At 38.6% G+C, this 27,412-nt stretch overlaps 1 protein-coding gene and 1 long non-coding RNA gene across 10 annotated transcripts in view; one reads left to right on the plus strand and one right to left on the minus strand.

Moving 5' to 3' along the window:
• NFIA (nuclear factor I A) overlaps window positions 1–27,412 on the minus strand; it is a 464,599-nt gene that overhangs the window by 183,452 nt on the left and 253,735 nt on the right. The gene's annotated exons all lie outside the window — the stretch shown is intronic.
• Window positions 3,436–25,643, plus strand: LOC140916221 (uncharacterized). 3 transcript variants are annotated; one of them, XR_012160466.2, is made up of 4 exons: window positions 3,436–3,896; window positions 6,917–7,010; window positions 19,054–19,905; window positions 23,406–25,643. It is a non-coding gene; the product is annotated as an uncharacterized LOC140916221 (long non-coding RNA). The 3 variants fall into 3 exon arrangements; XR_012160465.2 differs by having other exon boundaries at window positions 19,054–25,643; XR_012160467.2 differs by having other exon boundaries at window positions 19,813–25,643.

The raw sequence follows: 27,412 nt of genomic DNA on the forward strand, positions 1-27,412 counted from the left end.
TGGAGCGCATCCACACCAGCAGCTCTTGCAACGGCAAAGACAGCAGTGCATTGTGGTAGCTACCCTACTGTGCACCTGGCCACAGGGTGCTTTGGGAAGGGTTTGCAATGCCTTATGGGGCAGGCACAGAGTCACATGATGCAGGTTTCCCAATGCCACTGTTCTATGGGCATCCTACTACCTTGCCAGCTGCTTTTCAACTGCCGTGGGAGGAAGGGGGAAGAGTGTGTGACAGGGAGTGTGTGTGTGTATGGAGGCGGGGAGAGAGACAGTGTGTTTGGGGGGGACAGACAGTGTGTCAGAATGCTGTCTTGTAAGTGCAGACAGCGGCAGGAAGCAACCAGTCCTGAGGCAGGGGGAAACCCCAACATCAGCCCCCGCCTCCCTCCCTGGGCTCTCTGCACAGCAATCTCTTTCTCTCTCTCTCTCTCACACACACACGCACACCTGCCTCTGTGTTCAACAGCACAAGCATTCCACGTTAATAGTTTGCTTTGTATCCCAGCACAGCACGCAACAGCTGTCAGAAACAGTGCTTTGAAAGGGGAGGGGCGCATGTCTCCAGGGCAGCCGAGTTCAAAACAACGAGCGGAGCGGTCACTTGAGGCATGATGGACCAGCTCCGGAGGCCAATTACAGCGCAGAAAGCAATCAAGTGTCTACACTGGCAATAAAGCGCTGGAGCCTCTGCGCAAATAGCCTTACGACTCTCGTCAAGGTGGGTGTTTTGCAAGGCTGCAACTGAGGAGTTTCTGCGCTCAAAGTGGCCTGGCCGTGTGTGCACGGCTGCAGTTTGAGCGCAGAAAGCTGCTTCAGTGTAGACAAGCCCTGAGTTGCCAACCTCCAGCAGCAGAAAGTCTGTCCCAAAGGGGGGCTGCCATACTGCAAGACACCCACAATTCTCACTCTAATAGAGGATACCAAGTTGATGAGTGCACCTCAGCAAGTGGGTGGCAGGGACAGCATCCATGAGGTGAGCATCTTTCACTGGAACACTGGATATTCCCAAGAAGTGCAATAGGGAAAACAATGCTTGCTCTCCTCAGGGAATGAATCGACCCTGGGGAACAGCTGCCTCTGGTGATACAAGAGAGTCAGGTTGCACTCCACTTCACCAATGAATCAAGTCCTAGGTCTTTGCTGAGATTTTTAACCACAAATACAAAATACAACCATATATTTTTTTAAACGAGACGACATCATTACATAAACACTGCCCACTGGCGTGGGTATTTTAGTGTATGATGGGACAGCAGGAGCCAGCACATAAATCTGAGGGCCAGGGTCAGTGCTTAAGCAGAGATTACTTCTAAGCTTCACTTACATGTTCTATTTTGGCCCAGCAAATTACAGTGTACTTTTGGAAAAGCAAATGGACTCCATTCACTCTTGCTGGCACAGAAGGGGGAGCAACATGTGACTTCCTGAGCCAGCAGGGGCCACTGCACAAGGAGGGGAATTCAGTTCCAGATGCAGACAGGCACTCCACCCTCCCTTAGGGGTTCCACTACGGCAATTAAGTCGCAGTTGAAGCTTCATAGAAGCCCAGCTGATAGAGGACACATTGACTCACTCAGTCTCCTGGGTCCCTGGCCTGCCCCTGGCCCTCACTCAGTCTCAGACACTCACTGGGACCCTGGTCCTCACTCAGTCTCCTGACACCCTACCCACCCAATGCCGTACTATTCCATGGCCTTTCAGAGAAGGGGGAGGTCCAACCAACTTGTACCACAACAGCTTTGTCCTAACCCATGGTCTACGTGGGCTTCTGCTGGAATAACCAGGGCTAAATATCCTTTTAATACAGTAGATTGCATACAGTAGATTGCTGTAGCAAGATCCAACTCTCTTTACTTTCTCTCACCTCCCCCAGTGTGATGATTTGTTTACTGAAGAATCCTAACTGTGTGCAGTAAGAGAGAAATGACCAAATTATGTGAAAATCTACCCTCATGGTCTGAAATATCCCACTGCCAAACTACAGTCCAACAGCTTAGATTCAAGAGAAAAAAATATGTAGGGCTAAATTTTCATAGGGGCCTCAACCTAGCAAGTAAAACTGTACCTGTAAGTTTACATTCCCAGATCTTTTACATGGACAAAAGCTGCAGATGCAATTTTAGAAGACACTTTCTAATATCTGTCCCATAAATTACTAACAAAAACATAAAGCTAATATAGACTAATAGAAGGTCCCACTCTGATCATACACTATGAGCCTGACCTTCTGTATAACACAGGCCATAGGATTTCCCAAAATTAATTAACAAAGTCTTGTTTGTAAAATCAGAATAATGTTATTAACAAGTTATCATAATGTTGTTACTGTAGGAATGAGATTTTACCTTAATATACAGAACTGATTATGGTTAGGAGCATGAAAACACTGTGATATGGGTTTAATTGTATTCCTTTTAAGATGTTCATTAACTTGTAATTATTATATAGGCAACATACAGTATTTAAAATATTTCTGTTAAAGATCACAAAATCATTTTACTGACAGACAGCCACTCAGTAAAATTAGGAAGTTATATTTGTACTCAATAGACACTGACAATTCCATTAAATCTATCATCTAGGAAAACATAATGGTGTTAATATCCAATACATATGTATATTGTTATTATCTTTGTTTGCCATTGGCAAAAGAAGATAAAATAATTTGTTTATGCAGTGGAATCGTATTGTTGATAATTTAAAAAGACAATGGGATTATACCAGTTGGAAAGCATCACAGTTGACCATAATTCAGAGATGACTATTAACCAGGTTATCTGAAAATATCTGAAAAGGAGGTATTTAGGGCCTGATGCAAAGCCCACTGTGGTCATTGGAAAGATTCTCAAGTTCTTATCGAATAGAAAATGACTTAACATAGTCAAAATCACAAGCATATGTTAATATTTTCCTTTTGGGCAATGGACATGTAACACAAGAAGCATTCCTTCTATGCCAGTGGATTCCAGACTATTTTCCTCAAAGTGCAGAAGATAACGTTTGTCATGAAATCACCTATTAGACTATTCATCAAAGAAGGAGCATGAACATATTTACTTCCTTTTCTTCACCATGGGCTGATGGACACTTGGATGGAAAACTGGAGAGAACCAAGTCTAAAGAAGGGCCCCCTTTAAGACTATGCCATGTGGTAACACCAGCAAGACTTTCCTACGTGGGCAGACATTAATGATCTCTTTGTCACATAGAAGTCTGTGGTGTTAAAAATACCATTATAATACCACTTTAAACTGAAGCTTCTTATTTCTAGAAATGATATACTCCAATCATGAACCATAACCAGAGCTGGGGCTTGCATGTTTGAACAACATACTGGTGCCACTGATAACTAATCCAACAGACAGCTGTATGTTCTTATCTCAAAGACTGACCAATATTCCTCTGAAAGAACTAACCATTGCTTAGAAAGGGTGTCTCTTACTGTAAAAAAATTATAGTTTATGATTAGCACTTCCAGCATGTCAGTTATCAGGTTTTGTTAAGACTAATGAGAACTTGAAAACTCAGAATATTATCAAGAAATTCATTGTTTTCCCGAGTAACTTCACTAATCATTGTATAAAGACATAACTAAAAGCAGCCACGTGTGTAAAGTGACTTGAAGCTAGAAAATACTTAAATATCACATGAGATTGATATTGTCCTTCAACACTGTGGGCATAATTATTCTGTGGCTTGCGAAGGCAAAAGCAAAGTGCGCCACACATCACCTAAAGCCTGTACAGGAACTGTGCTTAAGGGTGACAGTCACCTAATGGCCACAGAGTGGGGGGCTGGATTTCTCCAATTGACTTCAATAGGCTTTGGATCAGGCACACAGAGCCTTGAAGATGGAGTATATTTTACCCAGAAAAAACACATTACTGAAGATAAGGGTGAGAGGTATTTTACGAAATACATCTATATGTATAGTTGGTTGTAAACTAAGGCTACTGAGCAAATACCTAATATGGAAAGATTAGAACAGTTTAAATAGTTCAAATCGTGAATACACTGAATGTGGGGGTTGAAATTTGGATATATATATATATTAAGAAATCTTTTATGTATAACAATGTCTATGTTAGTAATAACAGCTTGGAAAGATTAATTTCATACCAAACGGGGCTTTGATCCTGCAAACACATACAGACATAAGTACTTCTATGCACAGTAGTGGTCCCAGCTAACCATATGTAAGTGTTTGCAGGAGTGGGCACAGGCCCTGATTCAGCAAAGCACTTAAGCTCCAGTTTATGTGCTTTACTGAAACAAGGCCCTAATATTTAAAAGCCTGAGAGTGCATTCTGCTGAGCACCCTCCAGTCCCATCGTCACCAGAAGGTACTCAGCACTCTGTAGTACTGAAGCCTACTAGTACGAGTCAAATCATATTCGACTTAATGTTCTAATAATGTATTCAATATATTTTTCCATCAATTAATTAAGCAATTATTCACAAATACATTTTTAATTATTCAACTAGCTCTATGGAGTTCTTCAAATAATTTTATTCGTTTTTTCAATCATGAATCAATTATTTGTCAAATATTTTTAATTATTTGGGCAGCTCTAGAAATTATACAGTTTGTTAATTATACTTAGGTTGTTATATAGGTTAGAAATAACTTTGATTGGGTCGTTATACTGATGGTCATAGAATTTTAATTGGCACTGATATAGTCCTATGTGAAAGTGACTGAAAGCTAATACAGAAAATATTGCCTTCCTAAAAATACAATTTTTAGTTTTTGTTTTACATTAAACTATTTGATTAGCACTTTTGATACATTTTCACATTCTGCGTTAAATTAATATTAATTTCTGTTTGCACTAGCTGTCTTGCTTTATTTTTTCTTTTCCATAATTTTCATTTTTAATTCCTTCATTTATCTTGGAATATTATTTAAATTAACAGATTTATAAAAGTCAGAAAGAGCCATACCGAAGACCAAGTCTCAAGGCAACACATTCAAACTTGTAAAGGAGCTGTCATTAAATAATAATTGTATGAGACTAATCCTATATTAGTATTTTTAAAAACATCCCTGCTCTTATCTTAGGATGGCATCATAACGATTATAGTTATAACACTGACTCCTATTTTGGACATAAACACCACACACCCTCTTCTAGAGCCAGACTCTCAGCTGACATAAACCAGCCTAGCTCTACTCAGTGGAGCCACGCTAATTTACATCAGCTCGGAGCTGATCAGGGCCTCAATCCTGGATTGAGATCGACATGGGCATACCCCTAAGATCATATAGAGATCAGTTCTGGATCGGAGCCCAAGTAATGCATCGGAGCCCAAGTAATGCATAATCCAGGTGATTTGGGATTTTGTCATTTCTTAAACCTCAGCGCCCAATATATTCATAACCACAGCAGAGGTGCTGCAGTAATGTTCACTCATTCAAGCAGAGCACAAAACCTCCGGTTAAAAATATCATAGGAGCTACTCAGTCTATGCTCAGTGACATTGGTATCACACCAGCCAGTGGATCTACTCCTGAATTACTCCAGCATAAACAAAGTCAGAATCAGGTCCATTGTCTGCTTTATGCAAAGACAGATTGTATCATGTGTTTTGCGCTCAACTAACCAGCCTCCTTTCAGAGTTCCCCTGAAGTAACAATCTGAATTTCACACCTGCTTATCAAGACTACTCCCCTTAATCGACTCTTCTGTTATCTGTCCTGGCTAGTATATATGTTAGCATTTGGTAGAAGGGAAGGGAAACATAACCTCTTCCCATACACAAGGGAAGAGTTGAAGTTTTGAACCATTGTGATGTAGTGCATCAATCAGATATGATTAACTGTTCCACATCAGTTCATGTCACAATGCTCTAATGATGTGTGGTGGTGGGGTGAAATTCAACACAACAGGACACATCCTCAGTGCACAGTTGCCTGGATTGAAACAGTCATGTCTGAAGGCAGTTCACTTCCCACTGATCTACCATTGTATGCTGTAAAATACTGGAAAAATAACTGAAGGGAGGAATTTACCAATTTGACAAAAGAAACGTTACTAGATTTAGAATCAAAAAAAGAAAAGGGTAACACTATTCATGAGGGGAATTCCTATTGCGTTAATCTGAAGTGAGTCAGTTATTAAATGGGATGTCTAAAATCTAGTGTCAAAACTTCTGGGTTGAAATCCTGGCCCCCTTGAGTTCAATAGTGCAGAATTCATTCCTCTTTACTATGTGATTTTCACCTAGGATCAGAAATGTTTTCTGAAAAGGCCCATACATTTAGGTTCCTCCCTCTTTACAGCTTACAGTGTGTTCTTCACATGCTAGTACAAGCAGGCTCTGAGCACATCTTTGTCTGTTTTGCCTTTCAGAGGCAACTTTTGCTTTCTTCCCTGTATGGGCTAAATTTTCAGGGCTGCCTCAATTTGGCCTCTTAAAGTGACAATGTCAACTTGAGCTTTTTAATTGTTAATAACTGAATAGTTAAATCAATTTTTTCTGATCAGTAGTATGTTCTGACTTTTTTTTAAAACAAAATCAGAGTTTCTCTGCTCCCCAGTTTATATTAGTAAGGGTCTGAAGCACACCACCACCAAACCTGTTTGGTGGTCCCAACTCTACTCCCCAGTCCCTCTCTTTTTGTGCACACACCTATGAACTGTAGCTGTAACTGGTAAAAATCCTTGCCGAGCCTATGCCAGGGTGTACACCATCAACACCACCGTGAAACTCACTGATGCACAAGTACACAAAATAAACAATTTGCAAACCCAGGGAAAATGTTCTTCAGCCTTCTTCTGTTCTTGTCTTAGAGGTCACTTGTAGGTACAGAACTTTCAGGGCTGTTATTTCAATCTGACAGTGTCTCTTTAAAGTCTTTACAAAGTGGAGTGAAGGGGCACTGGATCCAGACTTACACCTATGCTCTCACCAGGAGACCCCATATGGGGAAGGCGGAGGAGCAAGAGCTACATAGATTGGAACAGAAATTGCTGAGGAGCTGCCCAGAACCTGCTGGATGTTGAGAGGTGAGTGGACCGGATTCCACCTGCAAGGTGGGAGGGTCCCAGAGTCTGGGCTCCACCCTGAGCCAAGAAGTTTACACAGCAATGAAACAGCCCCGGAGCCTGAGCCCTGTTTCTTTGCTTTGTATTCACACCCATAGTTCCCCTGACAAAGACTGGAAATAGGAATGCATATTATCCTTACAGGGGAGTCTGAGGTCACTTTGTGACTGTAACTGTCATTAGACAAAGGAAATCCGTTCCCTTTGTTTGTACTTGTGACCAGCATACTAGAACTTTGGGCGGGGGGAGGGGGGATGTAAGCAAATATATATTAGCACATTAGGCACAGAAGGGATCAATGAACATTTAAAGGCAAAACTTGTGAATTGTAAGTGTACCTTAAATACCTATATGATATCACCCCTTTTAAACCTTCGGTTTCACCACCTGTCTCCATTTCTGCACTTCTTCCTCCGTCCTAGCCACAGCTATCTACGCTGACAGCCACACCAGGCCAGGATAGCAAAGATGGGGTTGGCTTCAGCTGCATCTCACCTGACAGACAGTAAAACTCAATGGGACCCTTTCCCTATCACTGTATGTCTGTCTTTGTGCATTTGCAACCATGTCTTTCTCTACTAATAAACGACAAATCTGCAATATGTATCTTACAAGGAGAAGACAAATCAGAGTCCCAAAATTGTGTCAGCCGCCAAGGTTTTAGTATGAATTTTCACCAAAAATTACAATGCCACCCCCTCGCGCCAAAAGCAATGTGTCTCAACCCCTTTAGGGAGGAAGAGTGGGTCACTCAGCTCAACAGCAAGCCTTGGTGGATTACGCAGCAGAGCAGATGGGCTCCACATGTGATCTCAGCCAGTTTTCATCAGCTGGATGTTGGGAACAAAGCAAGGGTACAAGTGTTAGAGGGGACTAGAATAGCTTCTTGTCGCAATGACAGCAATGTGCAGTAGAACAGTGACAAACTTTCATCCTGAAACCCTTATACATGTACAGTTGCCTGGTTTGAGTTTAGCTACAGACTCAGTCCAGCTTCATTAAAGGCCTTATTTTTAAAAGGGCCTTAACTTTGGCTCCTTTTTGAACCTACAGTTTTATGCAAATAAACATCAGTTCTGTTTTTCCACTGGCAGATGATCTGTGGTGCAATCAGGTAGCTAGATGTCTACCCTGCTCTCATTTACTTCCACAAATAAAATATTTGCATGTATCTCTCTAAACTGAAACAGATATGTAACACATAGGCTTGATTGCACCCCCAACCCTCAAAATATAACAACAATTAGAAATGCATTAATTAAAAGCTATACAGAGAAGGAAAGTCTCCATGCTAAACTGCCAGAGCTGCTTTTTATTCAGGTAAAGGACAATTAATCTGTGGTGCATGACTATCACCTCAGATAGGCCATATTTAAAATTTTGCTGTTCCTTACACTAAAACTTCCCCTGCTGTGTTTACCGAGTTGAACATAATCTTTTTTCTCCATTAGTTTCAATATTTAGAATAACTTCACTGTATCTGAAATCACCTAGATGTTACAATGCTGCCACAAATACTGTACTAGTTTCAGGCTTTGTCCATGACACAGAATTTAACTAAAGGTTAATAGACTATTGAGGTACTTTTGGTTGCAAGTGAAATTTAATGAATAAACATTTCAATAAATTACCTCATATAATGCAACCACATGCTATTAATGCCCGAGTTACAATAAATGCTTCAGTTCTTTTAAATTTCGTGAAAATATTCAGTTAAGAAAGTTACCGTGGCAAACTATGTTAAACAAAATCTTGATAAACTATACTTATAAAACAGTGTTTCCCCAGACTTGGGAGTAAAACTGTGGCTTGTCAGTCTAAGTGTCTGTCTATGGCAGATGGGTAAAGGTTTCAGTCTGCTATCTCCAGACTCATCTTATGGCCCTGGTTCAACACTATTAAACTGCTCTCTAGACAAAAGAAGAGCTCGTTCAAAATGGGTGCTGTGAGCTGTCTGGTCAGTGTACCTGTACAGCCTGTCTGGATGCACATAAACTACTGGCATGGGAGAAACGGAATACACTTTGGAGATTTTTAGAGTTTCATAAGAGCTGAAAAAGCAGCAGTCTGAAGGTTAAAGCTGGCTAGTCAGAATGGCATAGTTGGCTGCATATATATCCAGGTGGCCTGGGCATATTGGCAAACAACTGGCAGTCTGCCCAATACATATGGCTTAGATTGCTTTGCTCTTCCCATGAAGCCTTCATAAACTCTTGAGCAAGCATTCATTTTAGAGCAAAGTGCATCCAAGTGTTAAATGCAATTTTTCCCCAAATTCAACCAACTTCACCTTTTTTTATTTTAAAGAAAGAAATGTTAAAATAAACCATTTCTCTTTTTTAAAATTTACTTTTAAATAAAGGTTTCCTCCCATGGCTTTTTCCTTCTTGAGTTGATCTGTCCTTACTTTTTAAACTCCTGAAAGTATCAAACATGCTAGCTTTTATTCACATACGAAACTAAAATCACTTCAAGGGAGAAACACACATCACAATATGCAAGAAGTTACCACAGCACAGTTCCTATTTACATAAAGGATCCAGGCATTTGAGGTGCACATTAACAAGTGTCTTCTGCCACTACCATCACCTATGAGCTAAGGGCAGATGTCCAGCTTTCATTCCAGTTTTCCTAGTTAGTAAAAAGAAAAGGAGGACTTGTGGCACCTTAGAGACGAACAAATTTATTAGAGCATAAGCTTTCGTGAGCTATAGCTCACTTCATCGGATGCATACAGTGGAAAATATAGTGGGGAGATTTCCACTGTATGCATCCAATGAAGTGAGCTGTAGCTCACGAAAGCTTATGCTCTAATACATTTGTTAGTCTCTAAGGTGCCAAAAGTCCTCCTTTTCTTTTTACGGATACAGACTAACACGGCTGCTGCTCTGAAACCTGTTCCTAGTTAGTGTAGCTTTAAGCAGGCACTTGTCTTTATTGAATATAATTTTATTTTTGAATATTCCCTTCACTTACAATTTAAAAAAGAAGTTCTATTGAAAATGAGCGTTCAAAAACTTCACTTGAGTGATCCATTAACACAAAAGCACCTGGTATGCATTACAACACAAACATCTGTTTAATCATGGGTGTTGAAGCACAGGTGCCTATACAATTCGTGGTGTAAATACTCCATTAAACATTCACAACAGCTTTGGGAAAAGCACTAAAGTACATGCTTAATTCTAAGCATGTGCTTACATCTCACAGGTCCATGAGCAAAAGTCCATGGCAAAGGTAAATTCCAGTCAAACTGAAGTCAATGGGACATACACATATATTTAAAGTTAGGTATATGCTCAAGTACTTTGCTGAACTTGGGTCTCAAATAGTAAAAGCCAAGTTGGACATGAAGAAACACCCTCCTCAGTTACAAAAAAAACATGAATTCTGACTATAGCTTGCTTGCCCTTTTTCCATTAAAAATGCTTTTTGTGTCAAAAATAGGACACTGGAATATCTGAACAGTGATTTACGGTAATCTAAATCACAAAATTAATTTTACTTTGATGGACTTTAACCGCGGTTGCTCAGAATTAAAATATTGTTCAAAAAGGGAGCAAGCTTAACTCAGTTACATCTGGTTGATTGGATTTTTTTTTTTTTAAGGAGGTCCTTGCCATCTTGGAACATCTTACCCTAATCTAATCTCTCTGTGGTACATTTTTCTATAGCGTCCATCACTGTAGTATCTAAAATGATATTTTAATGTTTTCATTCAACAGGATGTCTTATTAAGAAGCCTTTGAAAGGCATATGTGTGGTCTAATAGTGTTAGCATGATCTAGTGATCTGAGCCTTATGCTATTAATCTGTGAGAGAATGGATGATTTTATAGCTAAAGCATTGGAATAGGACTCGGGAGATTTGGGTTTTAAATCCACAATTTGACACAGACTTTGTGTGTGCCCTTGGGTAAATCACTTAATCGCGGTGTGCCTTAGCTCTGTAAAATGGGGCTAATAATACTTCCTGTCTCCTATTCTTTGACTGCCTTGTCTATTTAGATTATAAAATCTTCAGGGCAGGAAATGTCTCTTACTGTGTATTTTTACAGTGCCAAGGCACAAAGCAGCCCTCATCTCAGTCAGGGCCCTAGGAGCTACCATAATATCGATAATGTATATTGATATAACCTCTCTGCCTCAGTTTCCCTAATTGTGACATGGCAATATTTGCCTGTTACACATGTATGTTGTGAAGATTAATTCATTACTTAGTGTTTGTAAAAGAACCTGGAAGATGAAGAAAGTGCTATATAAATGCCAAGTATTATTATTATGATCATCAGCAGTCAAGAGTAAGAATTAGGGGGAGAAAAGTGACTTTCCCAAAAATTGCATGCTGCGGGACAGAATGAGATGACCTTGGTGCCATCCTTTCCTTCATCTTCCTCATCTCCTTCCTCATTGGTAAGGAGAATCACTTAGAGTTTTATTAGAACATACCCATGCCAAGTTGGATAAGCTCCAGACAACTCTGTCCTCTTGCAAGGGCAACATCTGAAGTATTCTCAGCAAACCAGGAGGGCCTAGATGGATCAAGGAAGGAGGTGGGACAAGCAGATCAGGGATTACTGTTTGTAAGATGCACTATTAGACAAGTCCTTTGACAGATGGAGAATTAAGAACTTTACCTTGGTAGAGTGGATTGCAGATTATGGAGAATCAAGCAAAGGCCAAACTTCTGTGTCTTGGATTTCTCTGCTGAGAAGCAAGGTGCATATACCACTGTATTTTGAAATAAAGCCTTGGCAAGAGTCCTCAATATTAATATGGAGGACAAATCCATTTCTCTTTATGTATCTTTATCATACAAGTAAAAAAGGAACAGTGGTGTGGATGAACCTGGCGGTATTCTGATGTGCTTTCAGCTAATAGAAAATAGATATGGGCCCAAACCAAACCCCAAATCAAATCACACCCAACCTTTGAGAATATTAAAAACCTGAATTCAGATCTGATTGGAATTTGCAAACAACCCCTGAACCAGATCCTCTCTGAAGTCAATGGAGCTATGCCAATGGAGCTACACCAATTTACATCAGCTAAGGATCCAGCTGTCTATCTTTAGAGTGGGTCAAATTAAACTCCTCCTAACAGCACTGAGTTTTGAGTTTTTTGAAATCTGGATCGACATCTGAATTTTGCACCTCGAACCCATGTGAGAGCGAGAGAGAGAGAGAGAGAGAGAGAGAGAGAGAGAAAGACTGCTGAGCTTCACAAGGAAAAAATCAAAATTTTCTCTTGATTCTCTAAGAAGGGAATAAAATTACCTGTCCCTAGATGTAAACACTAGTGGTCTGGTGAAACTCAGTGATTTAACCTGACTTCTGTTTTTGTTTGGGGATTTGTTTAAACTGAAAACTCAATGTGAAATTCAAGGTGTACAAGCCACATGAATCAAAATGAAAGAAAAAGTTTGCATGAGACAGAGCAAACCAAAACCATAGCACTGCACAGAGTTTAGGATTTTTTCTAAAGAAAATTGATATAGCCATGTTATACCCTACCAAACTGAGAGTCAGATAACTGACATCCAATATATTCTGAGACAATACAGGGAAAATTTCCTAGAAAAAAGACTGGCAGTCACTAAGAGGACCCAAGCAGTGAAGGTTCAAATGAGCCATTCTTGTTAGTAACTGTGCAAATGTCTTGAAAATAGTCTCTCAATTAATGTACTCCTTCTGTGGCTAAAAATATGGAGCCTGATCACCCCGAACTCCCAGTGAACTCAAAGGAAGCTGACGGCACCCAGCCCCTGGAAGAAGCCACTCAGCTTCTAACAGCAGCTCGATCTGTGTATATTTAATGTTGTTGGCAGATCAGTCATATAGTTGTATCAATGTTCATTTTTGAATTGTGTTAGAGTAGCTGTTTCCATTAGAATGTAGTGTGGATAACAAACTTCACAGTTCACTAGAGTTGCAAGTGTATGCCTTGGACTGTGGAACATTTTTGCTGCTAACCATCACCCTCTGTCTTCTTTTCCCTTTGGACTCTACAAGCTCCCGGCTTGGGTCCCAATGCTGCACACATGCTTAGCTTTACTACCATGACCAGCCCTACTCAAGGTAGTAAAGTTAAGCATGTCCATGTTTGCAGGATTGGGGCCTTGGAGACCATGGTGAATTGCACTTCATCCTTTTTTTACAACACTCCTAGTGTTCAGCTTCTCCATGTACTGTGAGCCAGAAGAGTTAAAACCAATTTATACCAGCTGAGGACGTAGCCCCGTGTTTTTAAAATCCTTTAATATATATAGAACTTCGTAAAAAAATTAATAATAAAAAATATATTTTTAAAATGTTCTAAAATAAACAAAATCTAGTTTAGTAAATACACAGATTTAAAACATATGGATCCAAATGATTCTTACTGTAAACACACAACATAATTTTTTATGGAATGCTCAGAACAAAAACTTTTTTAAAGATATATTTTTATTTAAATTTTGAAGTTATTTATTATAAATATTTTTCTCAAGGGAAAAAACACACATTTGTATAGCCATTAGAAGTATGTTTCATTTTATCCCTTGTGTAAAACGGCACATGAAAAGTGTATTTACAAAGGAAATACCAGTCCTGGAATTATTTACGTCATCACAGAGATGATAATAAATTAATGTATAGTTGTGTGTGTAAACACTTCATATGCACAAAATAAAGGGCCAGTTCCTCCATCTCTTACTCACACAAGCGGTAATATTGCATTCACTGGCATTATTCATGGGAGTAATTTGGAAAGTAGGATTTGGCCAAATGTTCTCACATTACAGCGTTGTTTGCTAAAATTGGACTTTTTCCTAAAGACCAAATGAAAAAAGCCTTTAAACACATTTATTTAAAACCATTACCTAAAGGCAGTGGAAGTTGCAAGTTCTCAATTCCTACCAGGGTTGGGCCTTAAATGTTTTAGGGGCTGCTCCAGCACGTACTGAAATCAATGGAAGTTTGACCATTGACTGTTAAAAGCAGGATCTGGCCCTCGGAGCTCATCTACCTTTTCCTCTGAAATGAAGCAGTGTTCAGGAGGCCAAGGCTCCAGGCTTTTGGTAACATTCCCAAACATATGGGAAAGCATGGCTTTATAAAGCTGCATTTAACAGATGTTTAAAGAAAGACAACTAACAGATCCAAAATGTACTAATGAAGAAAAAAGACAATGTACATAAATTCAACTGCATGACTCTTTATAGCACTATCGATGCCCTGGAGCCAAAATGCAAATTAGTCCACTTATTTGCAATATGACACTCTCAATTTTATATTTAATATTTTAGATCATTACTAAAACCGATTTTCTTTTGAGATGATTTCTTCTGGCACCTAAATGAAAGAAGATTTACGCAGTATGAAGCACATTATACTTTGTCAGCTCATAGAGTAATAAAAAAAAAATCATGACTATCAATTACAGCTGAAAAAAGGTAACTGGAACAAACAAAACGGAACTGATTTTTGATACAAGTGTCCCAGAAATATCTTTGTTTGTGAATTTTAAAACTTTTTAGTATAAAATGTTTAGTTTAGATGGGTTTTGGAGCCCAAAGACAAACTGTTCAGGTTAGCAAACCAACAATGTCTGCTCATTTTGTCCCAATCTTTTCAGCTTAAATATCCACAATGTGCCATTATTACTGAATCATTATCTGCCTTTAGCTCTGACAACAGCATCATACGGGCTATGAAAGGCTCCTTTCTTCTCATGATTAGTCTGTAAAACATTTCCTCATCTTACAGTGCTTTTCAGCTTCCCAGAATGCATTGCTCAATTACAGTGCTGAAATTAACTGTATGCCACTCTTATTTATTGATAAAAGAATAATCAAGTGCTCCAGCACATTGCTTACTTTGGCTACAATTTTTATATCAAGTTTCAAGTAATGCATTTTTTAACTCTTTCAAGTCTTTTATAAACTCGTAACATTTACTGGGGCCCCAGGTCAATATTTTGTTGCTGTCTGTGTCAATATACCATAAAATATCATCATTTTGCTCCATGTAACCTTCTTGTAAATCAGCTCTGTGATAGTTGACGCTTTTAAATGAGTCTCAGAAAGGAAGGATTTCATTTGCTTTATATATAATAAGGGCCGACAGGGATCTACAGAAATCAAGCGCCGATAACTGTTATTCACTGAAAAAAACACAAGCCTAACTTTTTTTTCCACTTGTCTTTTGAATTCGTATAAATCCCATACACATTTTGACAAATATAAATGGTTATACTAAATAAAGGCATTTCAATCAATATTTTAATTAGATTATTTTAGCTTTGTAAGTATAATTAGAATTTTCTTTTTACACTTACAAATGAGACCTATACTTAGTGTCTGCAGCATTCAGTGCAAAACACCCAGTATGAGTTTATGGTATTTATATGGAGAATATTTTGAAATCAGGATATGAAATCATGTTTTAATAGGCAAAACAACTACAGAAAAAGTGTTTTAAAAACAATGGGCCTGCTTCTATGAAGTTGATGGTAAATTTCCCGTGGACTTCAATGAAAACAGAATCGGGCCCTGAGCTTATTTCTCAGTTTTACTGAAGAAAGAAGAAAAAAAAGAAGAAATTTCTACTTGAACATTTAATTGTTCCATATGCTTAGTCGAACAGAAGAATGAAAGTAAATACACTTTTTAAACCTCAAAGATACTTGCTAATCTATGCATACATTAATCATTTATACCATATGATTATTGTTCAGTATTTGCGTAATAACAAATGGAAGGGTGTGGGGGTTATTGTTGGTTTCAGCAAACCACATTCTATTCAGGCAAAGCCAACTATTAAAGAAAGGCCTAACTTGCCAAACCAAGATAAATACATGCCATTATTATGATTACATAAAAGCCACTGCTCTCAGCATTACAATTTCTCTTATAATTGGCACTATTATAATTAAATGAATGCATATGTTTACAGTTCTTCTTTGAATGGTAAAGTGATTTAGCAATGATGGTGTCTCTAATTTCTTTTAACTGTACTGGCAGACAATCCGTGGTCTAAATACCACATTGCCACAATAAATTAGTTAAGCATCTAGTAAAGTCTCCATTGCTATTGAGTTTAAATGTATTGTAATAAAATAGGTAGTAACCACTTAATATGTACAGGTAGGAAAATATACAGCTATTCATATTATATGAGCAAATCAACTGCAAAAGGCTTTGCTGTAAAATACACGTATTTAAAAATATTAAAAAGTAAGTAGTCAAAGGTACACAAGTCCTGATTAGTGTTGCAACTTTGGTCAAATGTATAAGAGCATTGCTCCCAGGGAGGATTGCATAATTTTGTATAACAGTCTAATTCAACGCAGTATATGTAAACTGTCAGTTAGTGTACACAAAAAGGTGTGACACACAATATGTATGTGTCCTAAGTATTCCAAGCATTCACCTGTACTGACTGATAGCCTATACATTATAGTAAACTTGGGCTAGAAAAGCTACCAATCAGCTTTTTTGAATAATGCTTTTTTATTTCTATCTGCTTTGGCTTCTGTATTCACCGGAATATTCAAGAATCTGGTTACAAAAGTGAGAGTGAACAAGGAGTCAAATTATTTTAAAGCTCCCTGCGTTAGCACACATATCATTCATGGCAAATGAGAGGACAAGTGCTTCTGAAACTCTGTTATTATGATTAGACTCTCACAGCTGGAAACTTGAAAGCAGTTCTGTCATTTTCCAACTCCTACAAAGTATTGTTGGGATTTCCTACCTTCATTGTGCTTTGTTAGGTAGACTACCTGGAGTGCTGTAAAGAAGTCCTGTAATTAAATGTCACTCAGTAGGTTGACCAAACAGACCATAAATACACTGGAAAATTTGAATTCAATCATGACTGTTTCCTGATAGTTCTCTAATTCTTGACACTCAAGCTGGCATTAGAACACCACATTTAAGAACCCACAGATGTGCTGCTTTTGGTTCAAGATTTTGATATTGACACAAAAGTTCAGTGAAAAATCTGAACATGCTGAACCAGGACAAGAGATGATTGAAGGAAAAGATTAATGTAATTACAGACTGGTTGAGATGTGTGTTGCAAGCAAGATGGAGGATTTTTCATGGTTGTATACCAGCATATGGACAAACAGATCAGGGGATCAAAAAAATGCTAATTTTCCTGCAAAATCAAAGGGACCATATCACTGTAGCCTTTGTAAAATGTACCGAGATTTCTGACCATTAAGTGTAGACCACCTCTCGGGGTTCTTCACGGAAGGTTAGTTTTTTTTTTTAATTCTCTCTACTAAGCTTAGTCAGGTGTCAGAGTAGCAGCCGTGTTAGTGTGTATCCGCAAAAAGAAAAGGAGGACTTGTGGCACCTTAGAGACTAACAAATTTATTGGAGCATCAGCTTTCGTGAGCTACAGCTCACTTCATCAGATACATGCATCCGATGAAGTGAGCTGTAGCTCACGAAAGCTTTTGCTCAAATAAATTTGTTAGTCTCTAAAGTGCCACAAGTCCTCCTTTTCTTTTTATGCTTAGTCAGTAATTCTATTAAGGAAAAAAATACAATTGATTTATAAGGTTTGGGTTGAATAAATAAAACTGAAAATATTTCGGTAGACCTTGACTCCGTATTTTTTTACCAGATGGTTTATAAGGTATATATGTTGCCTGTATTGTTATTCTGGCTGTTGCCATGTATGTGGCAACATTTTCAGGTCCAGATTTTTCCAGATGTAGTAGTGATACAGTGAGGGATACAAGTCTGGACCCTGTCGGCACTGTGCCCAAATTACTCTCTACCATGAAAAAACACCCTACCATAAAGCCAATGAGTAAGAAGGTGGAGCTAATCCTTCTGGCAAAGGAAGAATCTACAGGCTTTTAAAAGTAGATATGATCATTTCTCTATATTGTGTGTTGTGAATGCCATTTTAACCATGCTACCAATTAGTTCACCCTTAGAAATATCTAATTTGTACAGATCTCCTGTCTTTCCTACACTTGAACTAACCTTTTCATACTTTTTTTTGCCATACTGATAAACCACATCTATAAGCTATGAAAGAGAGTAGCACTGAAAATCTATTCTAATGCTGTAAATTTAAAAAAAGACAAAAATCAAAAGTACCTGCTCAAGCACATTTAGAAAAATGGAGACAAAAAGCACAACCCACTGACTGGACACAGAGGACCAGAGCCCCAGCAGATGTAACCCTCCGCTTAGCTCCACTGATTTCAGTAGACTACATCATTTTACAGCAGCTGTGGATCCGGGTCAGACTATGTACACAGTATTAGCCCAGTGGAGGTCAGTGCTCCAGTTTATAGCTTGATCCTATAAGGTGCTGAGTGACTTCAGTTTCTATTGACTTCAGCACTTGGCAGGAGGCACTCAGCACCATGCAGGGTCAGGCTCTTTCTGAATTGCCCAATGAGGTATATAGGCTGATATTTCTACCCATTCCTAAAAGGTGTGAGTTTTCTTTCAGGTACGAAAATGGGAAAGTTAGTTCTAAGGAAAATAACAACCTATTTGGCCATAAGACCCCATGACTATGGTTGACAGGAATTCAAGATGTAGGCAGCTACAATAGCAGACTGGGCAGGCACAGAAGTAGAGCTCTTACAAAGCATATGGAGGTAGAATTACAGGGTCAGATTTACAAAAGCACCGTCCAAAGCAGATTCTACAATATTTTGGATTTAAAAATTGATGTATGCAAAAATTTGGCTGAAGACAAATCTACATGCAAAAGCTTAGATGCATGCAGTTTTAGAGGCTCGGTGGAGTTTACTTTGAAAATGTGTCCAGCAAAAGTTTAAGGTGTTTGATTATTAACATCTTCTCCTTTTATACCAGTCAGTTACAAAGTATGAGATCACCAGGTATTTTTGGTGGCCTCTCAATCATGTCAAAGATCATCAGACAAGCAGATGGTGTACATCTGGGCTTACCCAGCAGCAAGGAGAATATTCACTGGCACAGGTAGAATAATAAAGATTGAATTAAGTATACATCATTCATTTAGGACCTGTGGAACTGGATTATTCCTGTTGTTCTATTTACTTCTCTGAACCAGAATGATCTGGCCAGGAAAACAAAAGGAGGTATGTATCATCACAGGAAACTGGGCTAAGAAGCCTTGCAACATCTCGTGCACAAAGCTAACCTATTCCAATCCACTTTGCTGCCTAGGTTGATTCAGTGAGGAGTTGAGAACCAGGATGTTAATGAACCTGTTTTGCAGTGAGGCAATCACGAGGAACTTTTCTGGGATTTCAGTGGGAAACATGACAAGAGGCCAGGTTCTCAGAGGGCATAAATCAGTGTAACTCTATTCGCTTTCATGGAGCTGCATCAATTGACAACAGCTCAGCACCTGCCCCAACCTCTTTAACACCATTTAGATTTGTCTTGGCCACTAATTTATATAAACAACAAACTATGGGCCAAATTCTGCCTTCAAATACAGGCCTACAGCTCTCACTGGCTTCAAGAGCTGTTCTGCACACTTATGTAAGAGCAAAAGCTAGCCCTCAGTTTGGACTTTCATAAAACCACTGAAGTGTTTATTGGTTGGGTTGGTTTTTGTTTGCTTGTTTTTGTAGTAGTTTCAAAAAAAGTAGGAGGGGGAAATATCAATAGCAAGTACCTTCTGCTAGCTTGCTATGAAAATGAAAGGGGCTTGACTATATTGGATGAAATTCTGTTGATTTATTATTAACGCATATATTTAATTATGTTAAACAAGAAACGGATCTAACTTTAACCTTTCTTTTAATCGAAGGAGATCATCATGGGACAAAGCAAGGGTCAGCTCCTGCTCCCATGCAGTCTACAGGGATTGCGACATTGACTTCAACAGCAGGAGACCTGAGCTGTGAGCTAACATTGATAATATTGCACAAGTAGTGATTGCATGGAAACTTTCTCCCTTTAAATTTTCCATGGATGGTAGCTTGCTATGTATTCTTGTAAGTGCTATGTGCTATGAACATTTTCACATTTCCTTGTAAGATATTTAGGATCTGTCACAAAAAAATCAAAAAGACACAAATATTCTAACACTTTAAAAATATTGTTTGAAAAGGGTTTTCACAGAGTTAAGAAACTGAAGAATTCCTCGATTCACAAGTACAGGTACTTTAGTGAAAATGCCAGTTCCTGTGATCCTGCAATGCCAGACTTGTTGTAGTATTGCCTAGTGTTAACCAAAAATATTTGCTAGATTTTTTACAGGCATTGAAAAGCATTATCTTATTATTATTAATTATTATTGTTGTTGTTTATGGTTTATTATTAAAGTTGTTATTATAAGATCTAAGATTAAAGATTTTGCAGTTAGTAATATCTTTAGGTAATAAATCAAAGAGCCCTCACCACATTTACTACACAATATCAAATATCTAGGTGCCACATCGTGTAATCTATCTATCTTTCTTTCTTTCTTTCTGAAATGCTAAAATATCAGAGAGTTGATGACAGAGAAGAAATGTTAGTACTGTAATCATAAAAGTTTTAACCCTTATCTTTCATCATCTAACACTCATTTACTCTCAGGTGCCCCATTTTCCTTCTACAAAAATCTCCTGTACATACCAAGGTGATGAACACAGTATAAATTCCTGAATAGACTGATAAGATTTAATTAGATAGATACTTTTGTTCTACTATACTTCCAATGATAGATAGGATCATGCTACTTAAATAAACAGACCTATGAAAAGAACAGAAAACTCAAGACCTTTACATATGCTTTCCAAAACTGTGAATGTTTAACAAATTTCACTTTGCATGAAAAATAAAATAGCAAAAGGCTTGAATATACACATCTGCTTTATCAGTACATTAAAAAACATTCGCAGTATGTATGCTTTCATTTTTTTTACAATTATGGGTTACTTCCTCCCCAGTATTTTACTACTATACATTTATAGGCCACATTCAGCTACCCACTGAGTTAATACCTTACTCTGCAAACAGTTTTATTCATTTTAATGGGACTACTTGCAGCATAAGGTACTACTGAGTGGGCCAGATCCTGAGTTGTGTAAATTGGCATAGTTACTTTGCAGCTACACTGACTTACGCAGTTTGGGATCTGGCCTAATTAGGGTACGGGTGGTAGAACTGAAGTGTTTAGCAACAATCCTTTTCTGGGTATAAATAATAATAATGCTGCGAGTGACAGTAAATCTTTACACGTCCTGTCACCACTAGCCTCTAGATAAGACATTCATGAAGATTCTGGGGGTTTCAAAAAACATCACTGTACAACAGGAATGGCCAATATTTGTTCCCATTGATATCAAAAGGAGTTTTACTATTGACATCCTTTGGAGCCAGTGCAACCTCTACATGCAATTACTTAATTTAAGAAGGATAGGTGTACACTAGAAACAGTTTGCTAGTGTAACTATATCAGTACAGCTATACCTGCAAACCCTCTTTGCATAGATGAGGCTTATACCAGCAAACAAGTGCTTATACCAGTTCCCTGAGTAAAATAAACCATACGAGCAAAAGCTCTTTCAAGCTGGTATAACTGAGTCTGCACTAGGGCTTTCGCCAGTACAGAAATGTTGCAAAAAAAATCACACCCCTAATCAAAACTGCTTTACCTGCAAAGGTTTCTTGTGTAGATCTTGCCTCAGCTGATGTGCTCATCTACAAGATGCTGCTTGTTTTGCTTTTTCTTTGGAGTTATATTATTTTTTCTTCACTTGTTAATTATTTGCTCTACTTCAAAATGTTACACTTTCATAACTACAGTAAACTGAAGTCAATTAGAAAACCTTAGTTTTAATCTGCTCTTTAAAGTCCTGTGTGATATCACTTTTAAAAGATAACTCCACATAGTTATTATTATAATCTCAGAGATACCCAGAACTCAGCTCCCTATAATCAATAATTAGTGAAACTGTGGCTTAACACAATTTTCTATTTTCCCCAAAGCACATACAATCTTTTCAGATCAATTTGTAGATTACTACCCTAGAGCAAGATTACAATGTACACAAACATTTTTTCATATCACATTAACTCACTTAATTTGCACACAGATAAAAGGACTGATATTTTTATTTAATTTTATCAGTGTAGGGCCAGATCCTCAGCAGTTGTTAATTTACTCCAACTGAGGATCAGGCCTGAAATCTTTACAGTATTCTCATAAAAAAAGAATCCAAAAAAACTACAACAAAATAGCCCTACTGTCATCTGCTGGCAGTCCCATTACAGATATGATAGTGGCAGTTATTTATCCATCTAAGGCCCCAATTCTTAGCTGCACTGCAGCTGTTTTATGCCTCATCAGAGCTAAGCAGCCTTAACCTGGCAGATCCCAGGAAAGGGGAATCCCTGCTTGGCATAGAGCCATTACTTCTCCTCCTGGCTGCCAGACGGTGGGCATGGGCAAGGGAAAGGTCCCAGTGCCCTGGCAAATCTAGGCTGCCAGAACAGTCCTTTGGAAACATTGGCAGCCAAAGGAAATTAGAACAGTCTCTTACAAACTCATCCCTATTTTTGAGAAACCTCTTTAAGGTCTGGCCAATCCAGCGGGAACTCTTCTGGGCCCTGATCCATTTATATTCCCATACTCTGGTATTTCACTGGTCAGAGATTCCCCAGAATGGCAGCACTTGCCAGGCCACACGAGATTTGAAAGAACCTTCACAGGGGGCCCAGCAGAGTGGCTAACACAATTACTAGACCTTAAATCAAGATCTTCAATGTGAAACAGGGCTTGTAGAAGATGGGAGGCGGGGGGAGCAGGGTGAAACAAGAGTCTGAATGAGAAGGAAGGTATTGAAGATCCCTTGTGCAAGCCTTTAAAAAGGCTGGGGTTTGAGTCACAGAAGGGCAGTTTTACTATGAGTGAGAATGTGCTTATCCATTGCTAGGAACTACAGCAACACATATGAGGCCAGTCACTGCTTGCCTTACTCATGAGTGCTGCCCCATTTACGTCACTGGGCAACATTTAGACCAAGGCCCCTTTTCACCACTCTTAACAGTGTAAAGAGCCCTAAAAGCAGATATATAGTCCAGATGCACCTACTTTAAGGCCTCTTTACACATCAAGAGTTGTGTAAAAGGGCCTAAATGCAAATGAGAATCCAGGCCATCAGTGCCATTAGGAGCATGAATAAAGTGAGCTAATTTAATGATGCTCCCTATGATACAAAAAAATTCTAGCACCATGAATGAGATAGGAGAGTACTGTAATTTAAAAAAAGTGTTGAATAAACAGATTTCCCAACCCCACTCCCTCCACTCTTTTAAATATATAATTCTTAGAATATTGCTACTTGGGGGGGGGGGGGAGGGGAGACAACCTTTTTGTTATTCAGTGTTTATAACCGAACATTTTTGTGACAGAGGAGGAAGAAAGAATGGGACCTTTGAAAATACATGGGGACTATGAATCCAAAGGACACCAAGTCAGCGCCACAAAATTTTCATTTAACTGAAGAAGGATTCATATGAGTACCATCAGGGAAACACCTAAAGAGCCCTTCTGTGGACTGAATGGGGAGTTTATAAACATGTATTTCCTTAGACTCCTTGCATATGATAGTATTTTGAATTATGCTGTAGGTGTGAAATAGAAACATAAATTTGTTTATAACAAAATTATGGGATAGCCTGCACTGTATCCTGTTTTAAAAGTACACTTGGTATTCAAGGACCTTTCAGGAAGAAAATATTTATCGACCAACTGAAGCACATCATTTTAAATCATGAATATCTTAGTAATCAGCGAATAGCCCTCAAAGTGTTATGTGGCTACAAGTCACTGGCTATTAGATCAACAGTTAAATACAGTCAGCTGGGTAGTGACCATCTGATGACCAAAAGTGAAATGGCCAAAGTGAAATGAATTTGATGTTTGCAGTCTAGTGCCCAGTAGAGAGGTGTCTCAACAACAACAACAAAACCCCTTCCTCCATGAACAGCACTAACTTACACCCTTGATGGCAATTTCAGTAAAGACCAAGCAATGAATGAGCATGAAGACTCACATACACAATGGGCACGACATGAGGCCCCTCCAATGCAAGTTTGTGGCATGTCTGGAGGTCTCTATATGGATACTTTTAGGATACATCCATTTTTAATCTTAATAAATCATGTTGGTGTCCCTTCAAATACATATTAATATGCCTCAGTTTGTTATAAGAGTCTCTTTCACCGTTTGCTACCGTGGAGTGGACATCCAATAACACGAGGAGACAAATCTCTCCAAGTCAACACAATGAGATGAGCTGATGCTTGGAAATAAAAAGAAAATTGCTCGCTCATGTGATTGGCAGATTGTTTCATCAGCACAAATTTATGTGCTTCCAGGAAATCTTTATGTTGTTTCATCTCCATTTCACCCTTCACAAAATTTGTTAAAATTCAGATTAAGTGACATGCCATGATTGTATGGAAGATCAATTTTTGATGTTTACATAGTTTATACACAAATGTGTACTATTTGTGATTTGCAGAGCCATTTTTATAAATGTCTTGACAGCACTTAAACTGAACTTTGTTACGTAGCCAAAAATTAAACTATTTTTCTTATTTCCCCCCAGATTTTAGTATGTTCTCTGATGGGGGAAATTGATTTACCATGTTAATTTTACACCTATGCAAATACTGGATTTCCAGTTTTTGAATATTCATATGATAAAGTTATACAGCGGACATATTTGCTTAAATATTAACATTACCAAAGTCACCATTATTGCTAATTAATAAACTTCAAATGAATTATTGAATGAATATTTTTGTCTTAACCATTTTAAAAACCTAGGCACACGATAGATACTAAGGGCCTAATTCATCACTGAATTACTACAGTGTTATGCCACTTTAACTCCAGAGTTACACTGGTGTAAAACTGGAGTAGCACAAGTCGTGAATAAGGCCCTAACACAAAAAATACAGTGCACACATTTTATTGTATAATTTATTGTTTTTTCCACTGAGCTAGCTATATTGCTTTATCCATTTGCGTGACAGGATACCTAGGAAACAGCTGAAAGAATTATTTGCAATTAATCTAAAACACACTGGATTAGAAATATGTAGACACAAAAAATTTTGTTAAGCAAATAACAGAGTAGCTATCCCTTAGTCAGTGTTCAGAAATTTAACCCCTTCATGTTAATCTACTGTGCATCTAATAATTCACTGAGTCAAACATTATGTACTCTGACCAATTCTTAATTTGCAGCCTTTATCTTGTGTGACCTCACATCCACTTTGTCAGTGTTCTACCCCCCTCCCTCATTCTGTCTCTATTTAATTGCATTTGTTATTACTACAAAAAATCAAAAAAGAGAACGACAGCACAAACGTGCACTTTAAACCCCCCAAAAAACAGGAAATTCAGAGTTAAGGCAGAAGCTCTGTACAAACGGCAATCCTTGTGCTGATGCATCCAAGGGGTTTCAAAAGAGCGTGATCTCACTTACCTCACACTGTACATGCTGCAAATAGGCATTTCAGAGTGAGCTACAGGCTGAGTCTGAGCCTTCACTTTGAATTTGTAAGCATTCATGAGTTTAAATAAAACAATGGACATTATTTACATATGTTTTTGTGTCTTATTATTAACAAGTGAGGTACAAAACTGACGTCTTGGCTGTCTGATTAGTTACTCCTTTTCAGCTGAAATTGCCATTTGCAGCCACTCAACATTTACTGTTTCTGAGAAGCTTTTCTGTCCAACCAGCTACAATCTGCAATATGTGAGACACAGCCGATAAAAGTTCAATGTGCAAACAGAAAGGGCCCAATCCAGTAAGGTGGGAATTTCAAAATCACTATGGGAGTTTAGTGCCTAGCACAAAATGAAAATCAATGGGACCTGTATACCCTAAATGCTTTTAGGAAAGGCATACACAACATTCATTGTCTTTCTCCTTGTCTGCCATGACAATTGACCTCTCATAAATTCTTGCTGGCTGTTTCTAATCATGTTGTACTTCTCTAGGTGCAATCCTGCATTATTATTATTAATTATCATTATTACTTTGTATTTGGTAATGCCACGAATGTGGTAGGCACTGTACAAATACAAAAGAAAGCACAGCTCCTGTTGTAGCTCTCTTACTACCTATGGCCTTCATCACTATAGCATATGAGCATCACACAATAATTCATTAATTTATCCTCACAACATTCCTCTGAGAAATGGTAGGGTTACTATTTCCATTTTGTAGATGGGTAATTAAGGGACTTTCCAGAAGTCACACTGGAACGCTATAGCAGAGCTGGAAAGTGAACCCAGCTCTCCCCAGTCCAATGCCTTAACAACAGTGAGATGGAGGGCAGAGGAAAAACAAGCAAGTGCGGTGATGAGGTGGTGACTGGCCTCACCCACTTAATAAGAGTAGGTGGGTGGAGGAGTGGGCAGATGTATACATAGATAAACGGACAGATGGATAATCCCAAATTCCCCTACAACCATGCTGCTGAAGTTACTTGTAGGCATCCAATAGAGGTTGGTCATTGTGAGGAATGTGAATAAGCAGAAGGTGAGGGGCCTTGCACACCAGCTCAAGAAGAATGATCCATACATGGGGTGGCGTGGGAGAAGGCACAGACATTTACTAGAAGTGTGGACAAACACAGAGCTGAGGCTGGCATCACATACTAGTTCCTAATAAAAATTTCCCCATGACTGATGTTTCGTTACCCTTTGCCATTTCCCTAATGACTCCGATTTCTCTTGTTTTCAATAATGATCCATATATCCAAGTACAGAATGTGACCTGTCATCAAAAGACATTTAAAAATATTTCTTAAGACTTTATTTACTCTGTGATGGGAAACAAAATGAAGTTGTGAGGGGCTTAATGCAGGTTGCCCCAGCTGAAGATAAGTTGAGGGAGGCTAGGCTACATTGGTATGGATGTGTCCAGCAGAGACCTGAGAGTTACATTGGTGGGGTGGCCCTTGCAATGATGGTGCACAGAAAACAACCAAGGGGTAGGACACAGACTCGGTACACGAAGCAGATAACAGAGGACCTTAGAGAGACCAACTTGCATGACAGCCAGTCATGAGTTTTGGGAGAAACTGCTGACCCCAAATAGGGAAGTGACAACAATGAAGAAGAAGAGGAGTTTACTCGTTTCTATGTATCATTATCTCCATTTTACAGATGAGAAAACTGAGACACAGGCAGGTCCCCTGGACCACACAGTAAGACAGAAGTAGAACTGGGATAAAGCTCCTTCCTCCAACAGATAGTGCTTCAACATCAGACACTGCAATAGGCATTTAAATGTTATATTTAATATATGTGCAAGACTGGAATAGACTTTAGAAGCATAAGAAAAGTCATACTTAGGACACTTAATTTCCCCTCATTGTTATTAATAGTTATA

The sequence above is a fragment of the Lepidochelys kempii genome, chromosome 8, assembly GCF_965140285.1.
Source record: "Lepidochelys kempii isolate rLepKem1 chromosome 8, rLepKem1.hap1, whole genome shotgun sequence".
NCBI lineage: Eukaryota > Metazoa > Chordata > Testudines > Cheloniidae > Lepidochelys > Lepidochelys kempii.